We start from the raw sequence: 16750 nt of genomic DNA, 5'->3' as shown, positions 1-16750 counted from the left end.
AGAGGCGATTCTGCACACCTACGATAGAGTTTGGGGTCTGTTAAAGCAGTGTGTATGTTAAGGCAGCAGCTTTAACTGACCCCAAACTCTGTTGTAGGACTTACTGGCTCATATAGCCATGACAAACAGAAGACGTAATCTGTAACAGAACAAATAGAGCACAATATTAATATAAAATATTCACATTAAAATACATATATGTCACATAGTGAGCCTATGGCTGTGCTCCAAAGCCCAGCACTTCAACACGAAATTGAGATTTGTTTGGCAACTCATATCCATGTTCCCAGACAAGTGTGAAGAGAATCTTATTATTAATCAAGACATGCCACAAAAACCTCTAGAAATTATATTAAATTGTTTTGTGAATCTATATGGTATAAAATAATCTTTAATTCAATTGTCTTAGGATTTTCTAAGTCTATAAGGAAGTTTCTCATCTAATTACAACATAGGAAAACATCTTCACTGTGATTTAAGGCTGTCATTTAAACTTATTTAGTTAGATGGCTACACTTGTGAGTCAAAAATTTGTCCACGTTATAAGGCTTCTCTTCACTTATCTACTGTGTAAAAAGGCATTATAATCTTCTCCAAGCCTCTGATATACTAATATATATTATATATATTAGTAATTGCCAATGAGACTGTTGAAATTCATAAAGAATATAGAAACTGTCATAGGAAAATAATTAGATGTTAAGGCATCTGTGTTCAAGGAAAGTGGTCCCTTTCTCAGGTGCTACCAGTCTTTAGACTGTCTCACCCACTATATTCCAGCTTGTTTGGGCTTTTAATAGGTGCCATTGCCTCTTCGGCTTGATGTTGCTCTTCCTCAGCACTGGGAAACACGGGATAAATCTGTCCTCAGCATCTGCCCTTTCTAGAAATCTGTCAGTGGCAGGACTAGTGCCTAAATGGGCTGCAGAGTTTCATGTGGGTTGAAGAAATCCATACTGGACATCATAGGGGCAGAGAAAAAGTTTCTGCAAGATACCCTTCCTCATTGAATCAGCACACAGTATAAAAGGGACTTATCAAAGAAAAGCAAGAATAAAATAAAAAGTGGCTCAAAAATCCACCTCAGAACTACCTGGCTGAGGTTCATCATTAGCTCTGTATGACAACTGTAAAATCATGATTCATACAGAGGTATCTTGTGACATTTACTTCAGGACTAGGAATGGTAGCTTTAGATCAGTTCAGAATCTGCTCACGAATGACATGATAGGGCACACCATAACACTACCCATTTCCTTATCACAAACACTTCATTTCCTGAGATGGTAGTAAGAGTATGGGACGGTGCAGGGCAATAGGTGATCCTTCTATATCCAACATCGCAGTCCAGCACAGTAGCCAGTTTCTCATGCTTTGGAAAGGAAAGGAGGATACCTTCTCCAAGCTCACAATGTTTGAAGCATTACTGTAACTTGCGAAATACAACCCCCCACTTCTGCTGCTTTTCAGGAAGTGCTAGAAGGAGAGAGAAGAGATCTGGGCTCCAGAGAACAAAAGATTCAATTGTTCTTTTGTTTGTTTGTTTGTTTTGCTGCCAAGCCTGTAGAATGCAGAAAAACTGGCTGGTCCCTGCATTAATAAAAGCCTTGAAAACACAAAGTTGGAATTTGAAAGACTTAGGAACAAATTTGATGAAGAATGCTCCTACCTGTGACATACAAAAAGGATCAAAATTCTGAATTTCAAAGTAAAGGACCATAATATATGGATGTGGTAGGGGAATTCCAGGAAATTTTTCACTTCATTTCATGAAGTTTTGTTTTATAACTGCATACAGAGCCCAACGGTAATGGAAATATTTTTTTGTATGTTTTCATTACTGATACAGTTGAAAGGATACTCATTCCATTTACCAGCTGTAGGAAAAACAAAACTTCTAGTTTCGCAAATATGAACAGCTGACATCTACATCAATAGTGTGAAGGCTGGGCACTGAAATCCATTTTAATCTAAATAAGATGAAGCATGTATTGTCCTTGATGCACTTATTTCTGATTCACACTGCTGTAAAAGCAGATGCTGGCTCAGATTCCCTCAGAGATATTCAGCTGTTTTTTGCTAGGTCAAGTAACACTCTTCCTGAAGGGGGTTACTTATTGTACTTTGTGTGTAGGACTTTGCTGTATTTTTTAATATTTTAGGCATGCTTGACATCTCATAGAACCTCAGCCTACAAGAAACACCAATGTTTAGAATTTACAACAAGCAACAGTTCTTATTGCAAACTGTGCAGAAAAGTGCAAACAATGTGTTTTAAATCTTTGTCTTGCACAATCTTCAAAGTATTTTTGTTGCATTAGGACAAATGACTTTCCCTTCAGATGGTCTGGGGAGGTATGAAGGACAGTGGAGCAGGTCAAATTCAACAGAAAATTTACGTCATAGAATCATAGAATGTCCTGAGTTGGAAGGGACCCAGAAGGATCATTGAGTCCAGCTCCTGTACCTGCATATGACTATGCACCTTTCACACCATGTGTCTGAGGGCGTTGTCCAGTCTCTTCTTGAACACTGTCAGGCTTAGGGCCGTGACTGCCTTCCTGAGGAGCCTGTTCCAGTGCTCCACCACTCTTTCAGTGAAGAACCTAATGTCCAAGCTCAATGTCCCTTGGCACATCTTCCTGTCATTCCCTTGAGTTCTAACATCGGTCACCAGAGAGAAGAGATCAGCACCTGCCCCTCCTCCTCCCCTGGTGAGGAAGCTGTAGCCACCATGAGGTTTCCCCTCAGTCACCTCTTCTCCAGGCTGAACAAACCAAGTGACTTTAGCCGCTACTCATACGGTACCTGCTTTTAAACCCTTCACCAACTTCATGGCCTCTTCTGGACACTCTCCAGTAGCTTCACATCTTTTTTATACTATTGCACCCAGAACTGCACCCAGTGCTCCAGAAGAGGCCGCACCAGCGCAGAGCAGAGCGGGACAATCACCTCCCTGCCCGGCTGGCAATGCTGTGCTGGGTGCACCCAGGACACAGTTGGCCCTCTTGGCTGCCAGGGCACACTGTTGGCTCATGTTCAACTTGCCGTCGACCAGAAATCCCAGATCGCTCTCTGTGGAGCTGCTCTCCAGCCTGTCATTCCCCAGTCTGTATGTACAGCCAGGGTTGCTGTGTCACAGGTGCAAAATCTGGCACTTGCCCTTGTTAAACTTCATGCGGTTGGTGATTGCCCAGTTCTCTGATTTTTCCAGGTCCCTCTGCAGGGCCTCTCTGCTCTCAAGAGCATCAACAGGTCCTCCCAATTTTGTGTCATCAGTGAACTTACTTAGTATTCCCATAAGTCCTGCATACAATTCACTTATGAAGACATTAAAGAGTGCTGGCCCTAAGATGGATCCCTATGGAACCCCACTAGTGACTGCTTGCCAGCCCGACATAACCCCCAGGTGAAGCAAGACTTTCCCCTCACGAACCTGTGCTGGCTGGGACAAATGACTACATTGTCTTTCAGATGTTTTTCAATAACTCCTAGAATAATCTTCTCCATAATTTTGCCAGGCACAGAAGTAGTAAGCCATAATTGCAAATAGTCATATTTATACCAAAATTTTCCTCGAGAGTGTGAAGTTGAACATAGAGGGGAAAGAGAGTAAAACAGTTTAAGTCATTTTTAATCCTTTCAGATCCCTGTCTCAGTCAGATTAAAGGGTAAAAGGAGCCTTTTTTCAGTTTAAAAGCTTAGAAATATCTGAAAACAGACTGGTATTAGACTACCATATCATTGTAGATATTACTGCACAATCTGCCTAAAATGATTCTAGCCAGCTTTTCTTTCCTGTATCAAAGTGATATCTTTAGCTCCACTATAAACTTCCAACAATTTCCATGAAGCTGTTCTACATGCATCTTGAGACAAATTTTGAAGAATATTTTCAGAACTTGTACAAGGGCTTGCCAGACAGACTCGCAGTCTGTAGGGGGAGTGGAGGGGGAAAAAAAAAAAAAGCAGCATGTTTTTGGTAAAACATAATTTGATTGGAATGAAGATGCTAAGATGCTAAACCCAACCTAGTTCAATATCATCAGCATGAGGAATACTGAGTGAACTTGGAAAGCCTGCTCAGGAAGGCCTTTTTTCCCCCTGAAGTTACGAAAACGAGATTCAGCGTGCTGAAGGAAAAGAGGGAACTGGATGAGATTAATCAGTAGCTGGAATTTCAGCAGAAAGTTGTGTACCTGGAGAGACTTGTTCTGCTGTGGAAGTGTTGTTTTGCTTCAGAAAGAACTAGCTTTGATTTGGAGCAAAAAGTCCAGAGGGCTGCACCAAGGTCTCTCTTGTCATCTCTACAAAGAAGTGAAAGAAACTTTGAAGACACAGGGCATACACATCTACTTCTGCCAGGGAACTAACAACAAGCTGTGCAAAGCAGCCTCGCAATTGCTCTGTGATTCCCTCAAACGAGTCCTGAGCACATATAAAATTGGCAGTTTGTTTGGTTTTTCCCCTTGAATTACATTTGATTTGCCGTAAGGTATCTTTTATGTCCTTTAACCACTGAGTCACAGCAGGTTGCTTTAATGATTTCCACATCAGTCTAATTTTGCTTTGTAATAAGCAGAAGTTTTTGGTGGTGGTGGTTTTCTTTTTTTTAATTTTTTTTTCCCAGTGATCCTTTCTGAATCACAGTTTTAATCCTGTCATAAGCTGCAACATGTGTCCCTCTAAAAATACAGGCTGCTATGGTATATTAAACAGACTGACCATGTACATTAATTAAAAATAACTCTGCATCCATAGAAATAGCTGTTTTAATGAACTCCACAATGTGCAATGGGAACACACTAGGAAGGTGGGCAGGAAGAAGGACCCCAAGCACAACTGAAAAATCCTTGAACTACAAAATGTCACTACAGATCTGCATATAATTCCACTGATATAAAGCAGGGATATGAGTCAGCACAACCTCTCTTTGTACCCCTAAGAAAGCAGATATAGATTTAAAAGGAGCTAGGAGACATTAGGATTTCCTGCTCTCTTTTTCACATACCATTACTAGCAGCGAGTATGAGACACATCCAGTGATGTAACTGGGACCACAAACTTGAGCAGCTCCTCTCCCACACCATTAGGTGAACCCTTTTTTCTCTCTCCCCCCCACTTCATGTCAGTTCAAGCTAGGAGGCCATGTCTTATATCTTCCCTTATCTCTTCTGTTAAAATACAGCTGCAGCCTTTAAAATGTTTAGTGCCAAAAATTTTCTTGCCTTCCCTGCCCAGAGAAAGCAAACATATATCATTGTCATCATTTTACAGAGAGACTGCAAAGGAGGCAAATCTAAATCTAAACCATGAAGTCCAAACATCCAGACTGACAGTATTAAATTCCTGTGGTTTTCTACACTTACTGATATCATTGCTGTCTTCTCCCCTAAATCCAAGTATAAACCCCAGGAATGCTGACAGCTAATATGTTTCTGAAGACAATTTATTAACTGTATAGCACCCTGAAAATATACATGTCAGAGCTCCTTCGGTAACCATTATACATAAAGGACAGCAGATTGATATTGATACCCACCCTGTGGAGGTGGCAGCAGAGATTTTGAAATGGCCCAAGATTTCTAGATCTGAACCCCACAAAAGACATGGGATTCTGTATGACTGTATTTATGCAAGAGATTGTTTTGTTTCTGTTTTGTTTCTGGTTTTACTTGCTAAAAATATTGTATATAACCATTAATAACACTGTTATGTTTATAAATTAAGACATTCAAATGTGAAGAAATACCTGAATAGAGTTTAAGACTAGAAAGCACCTTGTGACCAACTAGTTTTTCCTTCTGTATAGCACAGGACATGATACTTCACCTGACAATTCTTGTATCAGCCACATAACATCTGGGTAAGCAGCCTGTATCTTTAGAATGAAATCTGATCTTTACTTAAAGACTTCAAAAGATGTAATCGATCGCCTCCCTTATTCCAATGAGCAAAAACTTTCCCACTTTGAAGTGATTTGTTTCTATGCAGGATTTTTGGCTTTATTTCACAGACTTTGGCTCTGACGACACTATTGTCTGCTAAATTAAGAAGCCTTAGAGAAACTCAGATCAAGTCATGTCTTAACCTTCTTCTGGGTGAGCTTCTTCAATTTCCTCACCATGGGGCAGATTTCCAGACAGCAAATATGTATATATATTCTAGTTCTTTCCTAAACTCTTCCCAATTTTTCCAAATAAACTTACTCTTTCTTTCCTGTGCATAGGAATTATGTTCTCATCTCCTCTCCCTGATTGCTTTCAACTAATCTTTATACTATAAGGATTTTTAAATTGAATCAGATTTTATACTCTCTCAGCTTTCTTTCCCCAGTTTCTTCTCAGACAAATGGCCTATTTTACCCCTAGGAGTAGTGAGGGAAGACAAGGAATTCCTTATGTTTTATAATCTGTTTCCTTCCCTGATTTCTATCAACGGATAGACAGCCATTCTGTGTGCGTTTGTTTCAGGCTGGTAAGTTTACTTTAGCACTAACACCTAAACACCTAGGATCTTAAAATATTTACACCACACAATAAGGAATTCTGCAGAACCCTCATAATCCTCAGACACAGAACCAGTTATTGTACTAATGAGGCACTCCTAACATGGGCTAATTAGCCATGCTGAGAGGTAGGGTTGACAAACCCGAATGCAGAACCACACACATACGAAGATATTGCGCCTGCACATTACAGATCATGTGCAGTAACATGCTGCATGGTACAGGCACACCTATACTGCTTCAAACTCATGCCTGGGTCTGCACAGGGAGCTCTGCTCTCTACAGCTTTCAAAGCCAACTGTCAAACAAAGCTGCAAGACTACACGGAGATTACGTTTCCATCTGTCAAAAGAAAGATGTTTGCCTTATGTCAAATGGCTTGCTCAAGAGGGAATGACCTTTCTTCCCCCCACTTACGAGATATGTTAGCTTCTTCAGAGTCCATGCTATGGACTTCGGTCATAACAGCCTCTTAGCAAATAACGCAGCCAGAATAAGCATCCAAAAAAACAGCTTCAAGGATATATAAATACTATTTTTTTCTAATTTGTCATTCAAGAAAGTATTGCAACATTCTCAACTCTGCGGTAATTCTACAGCTGCAGTGATGAGCTTGTGTAGGCACAAAGGGACCAATTGCATCCCTGTTGCAAGACTGGAAAATTTGGAAAAAAAGCCTAATATTGAGAAAAAGGGTTTAATGAGGTATTGGCATGTCATAATCTAATGGCAGGGGAAAAAAAATAAAAAGGAAAAACAAGGTTGGTTTGTTCATTGTATCTTTAAATTCCTCGTTTTTATTTAAATTTTTTTGTGTGTTCAATTTATTCTTTTATGTCATATGTTTGGGACTCCTCTATGCTGTAGAGTATTATATTCAATATTTGGTTTGAAAATCCCACACACACTTAAAAAAATGAGAAATATTTAAAATTAATTGTTCACGCTTTATGAACAAAGGGTAGTATGTACACGTATCTTGGGGCCAACTTCTAAAATACTAAATCAATATTACTTTTGAGGACTATTTATAAATATGTCCCTAAGGAACTACTTCCACTGAGAGCAATGGGACTAAGACTTATATTTAAAGTTAAACCTGGAAAACTGTCTCAGAAAAAGTGTATTTTGTGAATGACAGCCTAACATTGAGATGAGTCCAATGACTACTTTTAGTTTGCAGTGGTGCCAATGTGGCCCTTAATCTGCATCACCCTGACCTCTGCAAAAATAATAACTGGATATGCAGACTAAAGGCACAGAAGTGATCAATCAGAATAAATGAATTTTGTAAGTACACACTTACTGGAGGAAAAAAAGGAAAGGGACAAAAAAAGGGATTTCTACTGTCTTCTTCCCACTTTTCCCTTAGCACCTAATAGTGAAAAATGTCCATTTCTATCAGTCAATGCAACCACAGTTGCCTTGCCTGCACAGTCCCTCAAGGTAGACTGCACCATCCTTCATCCTTCACGGCATCTACATTTACAGTCCGCAACTCTTGCAAGTCTTTAGGATGACCCTTTTTAATGGTTCCACCAAATGCACTGCTCTTAACCTCCAAAAAGATTCATGCTTGAACTCTGAAGGTTTGTTTGGAAGGATTTACTTCTGATTTCAAACAAATGCATAGTCTGGGGACTTCCAGGACATTCATTGGCTCTGTCAAGGAATGGAAACCTAACAGATGCCCACCAGCTTCCTGGCAAAGAGAAGAGTTTCTGTCAAAACAGCATATTTATTTGGAATTAAGAATCTAATTTTAAATCTCTTTCTTTGGTGACACTCATATCTTTGGTATTTACATTTCCAATGTTTATACTACTGTCTTAAGAACACTTAAGTAGAATCTTTATTTCCAAATAAAGTTTCATAACTTGGCAGGCTCATGCTCACTTTATAAATATAAGAACTTTAAATCCTTTTCCATATAAACATGTGTAATATTTCCTACCAAAAGTGTGTGACAGCCAAGAAATTTGATTATTCTCAATCCATAAATCTGTGCAAGGCAGCTCATGCAAAATAAAGCATCGGCTCAGGCATAATTACAAATATACATGTCCAGCAAAGGTAAATAAATAAATACCATTTATTTATAGCAGCGACTTGCCAGGAAAATTATACTGTATGTTAGAATATCCCATAGGTTCATAGGAGTACAGTTGTGGAGAAAACTGACAGAAGACTTTTTCTTCCTAAGAGTGTCCACAGCTAAGCTGGAAATTAGCAAAAGGTGAGGAAGAGAAAGACATCCCAAGTCGTTCTCTCACCGGTGTGCCTGCAGCCCTGCAGGGAGGAGGCTGCCAGGGAGAGCCATTCAGTTCCTTTCATCAGCAGCATCTGTGGAGGTGGTCCAAAGATGCACAACACTGATGTAGGCACATTGCCTTCTGCTCTGAGACACAGAATGAAAACAGAATGAAAAAAGAAAAAAAAGTGTATTTTTCCAACCGACACCCTCAATACACAGTGCCACAGGAGCAGTCCCACTGATTGCACAGGGGGTGATTGCAGACGCAGGCACTACTCACTGAGAATGAGCACTGTGCTGGTTTAGCACAGATTACTTAAATTTTTGGATAGGTCAGCAGCAAGTGATTAGGAGCAGGCTTGAGCATGGGTTTAAGTGTGCTGAACCCTGTGGCCTTTGCAGCTCCCATGAGCTTCCAGCCTGGCTGCTGCAGGCACGTTGCTTTGCAAGAACTGGCCCTCAGCTGCTTGTGAGTGAAGTGGGCTGCACACACATAAGCCCTTACTCATCTGGAGCTGGGAGCACATCAAAGCACAAAATGTCCTCACACCACTCTTCTCCAGAGTTTGGTTTCAGCCTGGTTGTGCTGGTGAACTCCAGTTTGACAACAGGTCTGCATTTTCTTAGAAAGCCTCCTATGGAAATAGTGTAACATGGACTCAAACTGAGGCTAAGAATAATTTAAGACCACGTCAAGTTAAATCCCACGGATGAGTCTAGTACAGCACTAAAAGGCATTAGATTCTGACAAACATCATGGGTAGCTGCAAGCTAGGCCTTGCAAGCTTGATATCTTATGTGCCTTGCTCTCAAAGTCAGAAATCCAAAGTTTCTTTAGACTTGGCTAGTCAGGGAGAAGGGTGAGCTTCGCCCCTGGAAGGAAATATTTCCTGCTCTCAGGATGCAGAGCTCTGAATCTTTACCTTAAATCAGGAACCTGTGAAGGAACTGGGCACCTAAAACTCAGGCTGCCTTGAGAGGACTTCATGGTTCTACCTCTGAAATCACATCTCAGCAACAAGAGCCCATTTTGCTCAGCCTGCATGCATTCAAGCCCCTATCCTAATTTCCCAGTTCACCAAATGTCTTGCCAAAAGTTAAGCTGGGAGGCCCTCTTCTGTCAGAATGCAGCATGCATGATGTACTGCACAGAAGAGCACACGAAGCAGGGCAGGGCTGCGAACTGCTGATTAGGACACACAGCTACAAGCCCTGAATTTTGCTGTCAGCTCGTCACAGAGTTTCTTTCAGGGTTGAGTGTTAGGAGTGGTGGTTGAAGTGATTCTTTCCTCCAAGAGTGCCTAAGCAAACCTGAAAGCAGAAGGGGACTACTGAAAAAAAATTAGCATTACCCAATGCCACCTCCCTCTCCAGCAGCTGCAGGACAGCCCAGTTTTAACACCACTTGCTTTTCCTGTCCTCTCTCAGCCATACAGCTGGGTTGTTAAAGCACTCCCTGACACTGCAAGTTTGCATCTCTTCCAGCTGGGAAGGGAATCAAAGCCACTTCCCTGCTCAGTCTTCTAGCCACTGTATAAAATAAGGGCTTATCATCCACCTGCATTTGGAAAAACAAGAACAACAACAAAAACAAACAAACAAAAACAACAACAACAAAAAACCAACAAAACCCCACAAAAACCAACCAAACAAACAAACACAAAGAAAAAACAAAACAAACCTTCAAATATGTGTGTGCAGGGAGGAGGAGGAGACAGTTGACACTATCCATATATTTTATGAGTATCCTCATCGCATCACAGATTAGGCCCCCTGGGACATGTTCTGCTTAGAGGTTGGCTCCTGGCAAGGTTTAGGATGGAGCTCGAGGAGTTTTTTGAAGTTGGGCAAGTCAGGCCAGTGCACCCAGCTGAGCTTCAGGCAGCACAGAACAACTCATACTGAGTTTTGTTCCAGGATTAAAATGGAATTTCTGAATTGTCACCTAAAATACATCTCAGCCCTGTTTCAGTTGTTTAAGTCTTTCATAGGATCTGATTCTTTTTGTACAAGAAACACAATGTAGCCTGACAACATTTCCTGCACTGGTATATCCAGGCATGAATCTGTAGAATAGCACTGATCCTTTGTGCTTGCCATCATTAATGCAGGAAAAAGAAAAAAAAAAGGCAACATGCCTTATAGACGTGTATACACGTCAACATAAACACAAAGTCAGGCTTAGAAAAATGGTATAGGAAACCATCAATTACATGAGCATAATTTTAAAAGAAAAATTTGTTGTATTTCCAGAGTGTTGGGTGTCTGAGAAACTCTTTCACAGCAATAACAGAAAGAAGTGTTTTAGCAACAGTAATATATGGCTTCTTATCACTACCAGTAAGAACTTTCAGCATGCTTTGCCTCACCAGTTCAACAGGGCTATTTATTAACCTAACCAGTAGTGACCAAAAAAAAGGAAATCACACACCATGAGCCTCTTACTAATCTCAAATAATACCATAATAATAGCAGCCAGTTCCCAAGAGGAATGCTTTTTATTTTTCTTTCACAGACAGAATACTCAAGCAGCTAAGCGGCATGTTTAACTGATGTATTTCAGGAAATCAGATCATGTTCTTTCAGGATATTTGAGTCCTTTTATTGATGGGAGCTCTCAGCAGTATCACAAATAGCTGGAGATATTGACAAGAAATTAATTTAATTAAAGAAAACAAAAGCAAATATTTTTAAAGCCATGCAAAACATTCTAGTATAGATGTTTACAGAGTATAAATCATAGCTAATGTCTGTGTGGTAAGTGTAAATTATTCTAATCACACAATTTAATCAAGCTGTCTGCAGGTTCAAATTCCTCCTCAAAACATATATGTATTCTTTAAATTCTTTCACTATTCTTTCACTTAGCTCCAAATATAAACTTATATAAATAAATACACTTAGCATTTCAGCTCCCACTCATGACTCTCATCCTTCACATATATCTAATATGCACAGTCTTTATCATTACAAAAAATGCATGTGATGACGAAATACACTGCAGGAAGGTACATTTCAATACAAGTTCTTATTTACATGTCTTACAAGGCTTATAGGAACATATAAGGGGAACACACAGTCTGTATATAGACTATATGCAAGGTCAGCATTAAGCACAAGTGGTTTAAATGACTGCTGCCCTGGGCTACACTCCTGTCCTCCCCACACGCCCCACAGTGACTGTGCTGTGGAGGCACTGCAGAGTGGTGGGTGGGCCCAGGAGATGGGTTCACTGGTAAGAGAATTATTTAAACTCCTAATTCAAAATCTTGCTGGATTGCCCTCTTTGTCAAAGGCCAGCTAGCCTGAGCAGCTACACTGCTTGTGGAAATACCTAAAACCCCAGCCCTTGCCAACCCTTTGACATGTGCTTATCTGTTAGCATGAGCAGTTTCATTGACGTCTATTCTGACAAAGCAATCTGTGTGCCTGAGTGTTGAAGCTCAGATTTAAAATGTTGTGCAACCAGAGGCTGGCAGTGTGACGTTTCCGAATTTCCTTCAGCACCTGATCATTAGAAAATATCAGCAATGTCACAATACTGAGCAGTGCTGAGAGTTGCAATTGGCAGGTCACATTATTTTTGGAGCAGAGTGCTTTGAAAAAGCCTATTTCACTTTGCAAAGTATGCTGATGCAATACACTGCCGTTGTGCTGAGTAAAGATGTTGGCTTTGCTTTGCCTCATCTGCTATATACTACACAATCTGAAGTATCTGCTGAGCAGCAGTACAGCAAACATCACTAAAATGTCAGTGAACCAACAGTAACCACATAATGGCATCCAGGACATTTATTTCGTGATTTAAGTTGAAAGGAACACTGCAGAACTCAGCAACCACAGTGTCATAATTTTTGGTGAAAGGTATTTACTATTTTATGGATAACAACCACAGTGGCACTGCTGTTCAACATCTATTTAACTGAACAGTGGCATCCCATTTAACATCATTAATGATCTGGATGATAGGGCACAGTGTAATCTCAGCAAGTTTGCAGATAACACAAGAGAAGAAGGAGTGGCTGATGTGCCAGAGGGTTGTGCTGCCATCCAGAGGCACCTTGACAGCCTGAAGAAATGAGCTGACAGGAACCTCAAGGAGTTCAACAAGAAGTGCTAAGTCCTGCATTTGTGGAGAAACACTCTCATGAACCAGTATAGGCTGAGGGCCACCCAGCTGAAAAGAAGCTTGGAAGAAAATGACCTGGTAGTCCTGGTGAACACCAAGTTGAACATGAGCCAGCAACGTGTCCTTGCTGCAAAGTAGGCAAATGGTATCTTCAGCTGCATTAGACTATGTCTTGCCAGCAGGCTGAGGAGGTGATCCTGCCCTTCTACTCACCACTAGTGAGGCCACACCTGGAGTACAGCTAACAACCACCAGGGTCTCTGGAGAAGTCTCTGTCCATGACGAATTGACACAATGAAGTCATGGCTTCTATCTGAAGCAGGAGAAGTATAGTGATATGTATCTCATACTATCTCATCTGCAACTAGAGAGTACTTTGTAAGCACTCCCTAAGGTATTTAGAATGCTTCTGCTGATGGCTACCATGGAGACATATAAATAAAGAGTTTATCAGAACACAGGGCAGATTGAGGGCTGCTGTGGGGTACAGTCATATTTGTTCTGCTTTCCACAGCTTTTACAAGTATGAATTCTGATTTAAAAGACTGCCATGGCCCTGTTTACATCACTGTCAAATATTTATTTTTCTGCAATGAAGCTGTCACATAATCTAGAATCATAGATGTCAGATGGGATCTTTGGAGGCCACCTGGTCTAAAGTGTTTTTTTAGTGTCTCAAAGAACAGAGATGCCACAGCTTCTCCAGACAGCCTGTTCTGGTGTTTGACCACCCTAAATGTAAAGAATCCTTTCCTTGCATCTAGTAAGAATTTCCCCTGCTACAACTTGCACCCATTGTCTCTCTTTCTTTCCCTGTGCATTTCCAGGAAGACTATGGGTTCATCTTTTCCATAGCTAATCATTAGGTTGTTGAAGACAGCAAATTAATTCCCCTGCTGGCCTTCTTTTCTCCAGACAGAACAAGCTCAACTGTCTCCGTCTCTCCATTATTGACTCACCGTGCTATTGTTTCCCTGTGTTAAATATTGCACAGCAGTGTATGTCCTTTACTCGTTGAAGATATTAGTAATATTTCATTAACCATATTTATTAATGATGCAAACCTGGCTAAGTGGGACTCAACTGTCTGTGTCTTTACTAGCCAGAGCACTCAGCAATTGCTGCCATCTCAATCCTGTATAGTAGAGGCAGAAATCACTTATAAAGGCCTAATCCAGAATGTACTGAAATCAAAGTAAAAACTCAGTCTTGGCTTCAAGTCAATACACTCAATTTTTCAGACCCTTTACATCTCATTTCACAGTGAAACAGAAAAAGGTGAGTTCTCCTCACTCGGATTCAACTTGGCATTTTTCAATAGGTCAAACAAACACTTGAAAAGAGTTCCAATGCATTATGCACAAATGAGAATTAGAAACAAAGTAGGTTATTCCTCATATACAGAACAGATGTACTTTCACAATGTATTATTAAGTCTTCAGATCCCTCTATAGATTTCTAAGGCCCAAACAGAAGCAGATCCACTGCATTATAATATTTTCTTCTGCTACATGATGCCACTAACTACATGAATTTTCCTAGTTGCCACTGTTTCATGAAGATGTCACTCATATTTCTTGTCTTTTATGTGTTTTAAAATGACAGCAATAATCACTGACTATATGCATTAATATAGGTCAGCTCATGAGGTCCACCTCTAGAGCACATGGCAGCGTGGCAGGCATTACACCCTCCCTCCATCACACACAAGGGACTTCCCCTCCAGCTACTTGGTGCATAAGCAACATCCTATCCTGTGTGCAAGCCACTGCTGGCACAGCTGGCAGGATACTATCTGTTGGACTGAGGTGGAAACACAGAGCTCTACATTGTCTAGATGGCAACCAAAGGTTACAGTTCTATCAGACACCTTTGCCTTGCAGAATGGGTGTAATGTTGAGGGCCACACTTGGGTGCCTCTCTGATGGAGCAAGCATGTCATCCTGGTCACTACTGAGGCAAATTCATAGAATCACAGAATGTCCTGAGTTGGAAGGGACCCACAAGGATCATCGAGTCCAATTCCTATCCCTGCATCTGACAACCTCACAGTTCACACCATGCGTCTGAGGGCATTGTCCAGTCTCTTGAACACTGCCAGGCTTGGGGCCGTGACACCTCCCTGGGGAGCCTGTTCCAGTGCCCCACCACCCTCTGGGTGAAGAACCTTTTCCTAATGTCCAACCTAAACCTCCCCTGGCACTTCTTCCTGCCATTCCCTCAGGTTCTGTCACTGGTCACCAGTGAGAAGAGCTCAGCATCTGCCCCTCCTCCTCCCCTTGCGAGGAAGCTGTAGCTGCCACGAGGTCTCCCCTCAAATTTGCTTGAGTGAAGACTAAAAAAATGTCTTGAGATTTGACTATTGCATCTCTCTTGCTTCCAGGGAGATGATGATGGTGAAAATAATGATGAGAACCTGGTGATTAATGTCACATTTAAATTTACATAAAGGACAATGCTGCACTTCAGAAATTTCTCATGCTCTTAAGGGATTTGGGTACGTGAAAAGAGAATCTGAAATGAGAACAGGATTTTGTTCACACTACATTTACTTTTTTACTACTTTCTCCAGTCTAGGAAACATTAAAATTGTGCTTTTGTCATGAGTCTCACAGAAGAGTCCTCAATTCTCATATTTTGTTTTGCTTTGGTTGTTGGTTGTTTTTTGGGTTTTTTGTTTTGATTTTTTTTTACTATAACCATGACTTTTGTTATCTTGGGATTTTTGCACGTGGGTGGATGGATGTGCTGGTAAATAGTTGAACCAGTTCAATGAGAACCCTGTGAACTGCCAAACTAAACCATGAACTCAGCAGGAAGTTAAGCGAGAACAGAAAATTTGCTCTTTAAACTAGGACAACCTAGCAATTGCCTAAAAATTATGTCAATGTCTGTTCTTACATCCTATCATTCAGAGATATCATTCAGGCATCAAGCCATGAATCACTCAGAGGTGAGTGACACAAACACTTTTCAAGATAAGAGCTACTATAGTGCCTGTAGTACACTGGAGATTTCCTGAACAACTGCAGGTGCATTTTCTTTAGCACCTGGAGCTGCAGTGCTCAAATGCATATGGTGAAACTGAGCTCTTCAGCATCCACTCAGAATAATCGACTACTACCCTTTATTTGCCTGAAGGTAGATAATGCCTCTATTGATACTCAAAGGCTCAGCTCTTCTAAGAAAATCAATGACATTAAAGAGTTTCTGAAGTAGTATACACTGCCTGAGAAGGGCAGCAGAAAAATAATAAATCTGGAATTGTTTTACACTGATGATATACTTTTTAATGCTCACCTTCAAGCAGAGATTGAGGAAAAATTTCTTCATTGTTTAGGCAGATCTTTAAATATCATATACTGATTCAAAATAATTATCTTTCAGTTAGCAAAGGATTTTCCTGGAAAAGGAATGCCAGTATTTTTGGAGATTTTGCTCAGAATAAACAGCCAAATGTTATGGTGTTTACTCAACCTCTTTGGTTTACTATATAAGAACAGAATTCCCACCAGATTTGAGGTATTTTTTTTCATTCTAGTAGGTTGGAAATATAATGAGAACAACTTCTTTGATGATATCCAAACAAGTCCATATATGATCCAAAACAAAACCATATAGTCAAAAGACAAAAACAAATTACACTTTTGAACCTCAAAAATTAAATAGCTTTTATTTCCATTAGGGGTAAAAACCGCAGCCTTTCAATAGAAAAGCAGATATCTTTAACTGCATCAGAAAACACAGACAAAAGAAAACAGACTAATTTGTTACCATAAATACAGGTGATACTCAATCTACCCGTTAAAGTCTTTAGGTGAAAAGAAAAAAAAAAACAACACATAACTGCATTCCTCAT

This window comes from Caloenas nicobarica, chromosome 2, assembly GCF_036013445.1.
Source record: "Caloenas nicobarica isolate bCalNic1 chromosome 2, bCalNic1.hap1, whole genome shotgun sequence".
Classification (NCBI taxonomy): domain Eukaryota; kingdom Metazoa; phylum Chordata; class Aves; order Columbiformes; family Columbidae; genus Caloenas; species Caloenas nicobarica.
The sequence above is the reverse complement of the archived record's forward strand: the minus strand, read 5'-3'. Positions refer to the sequence as shown.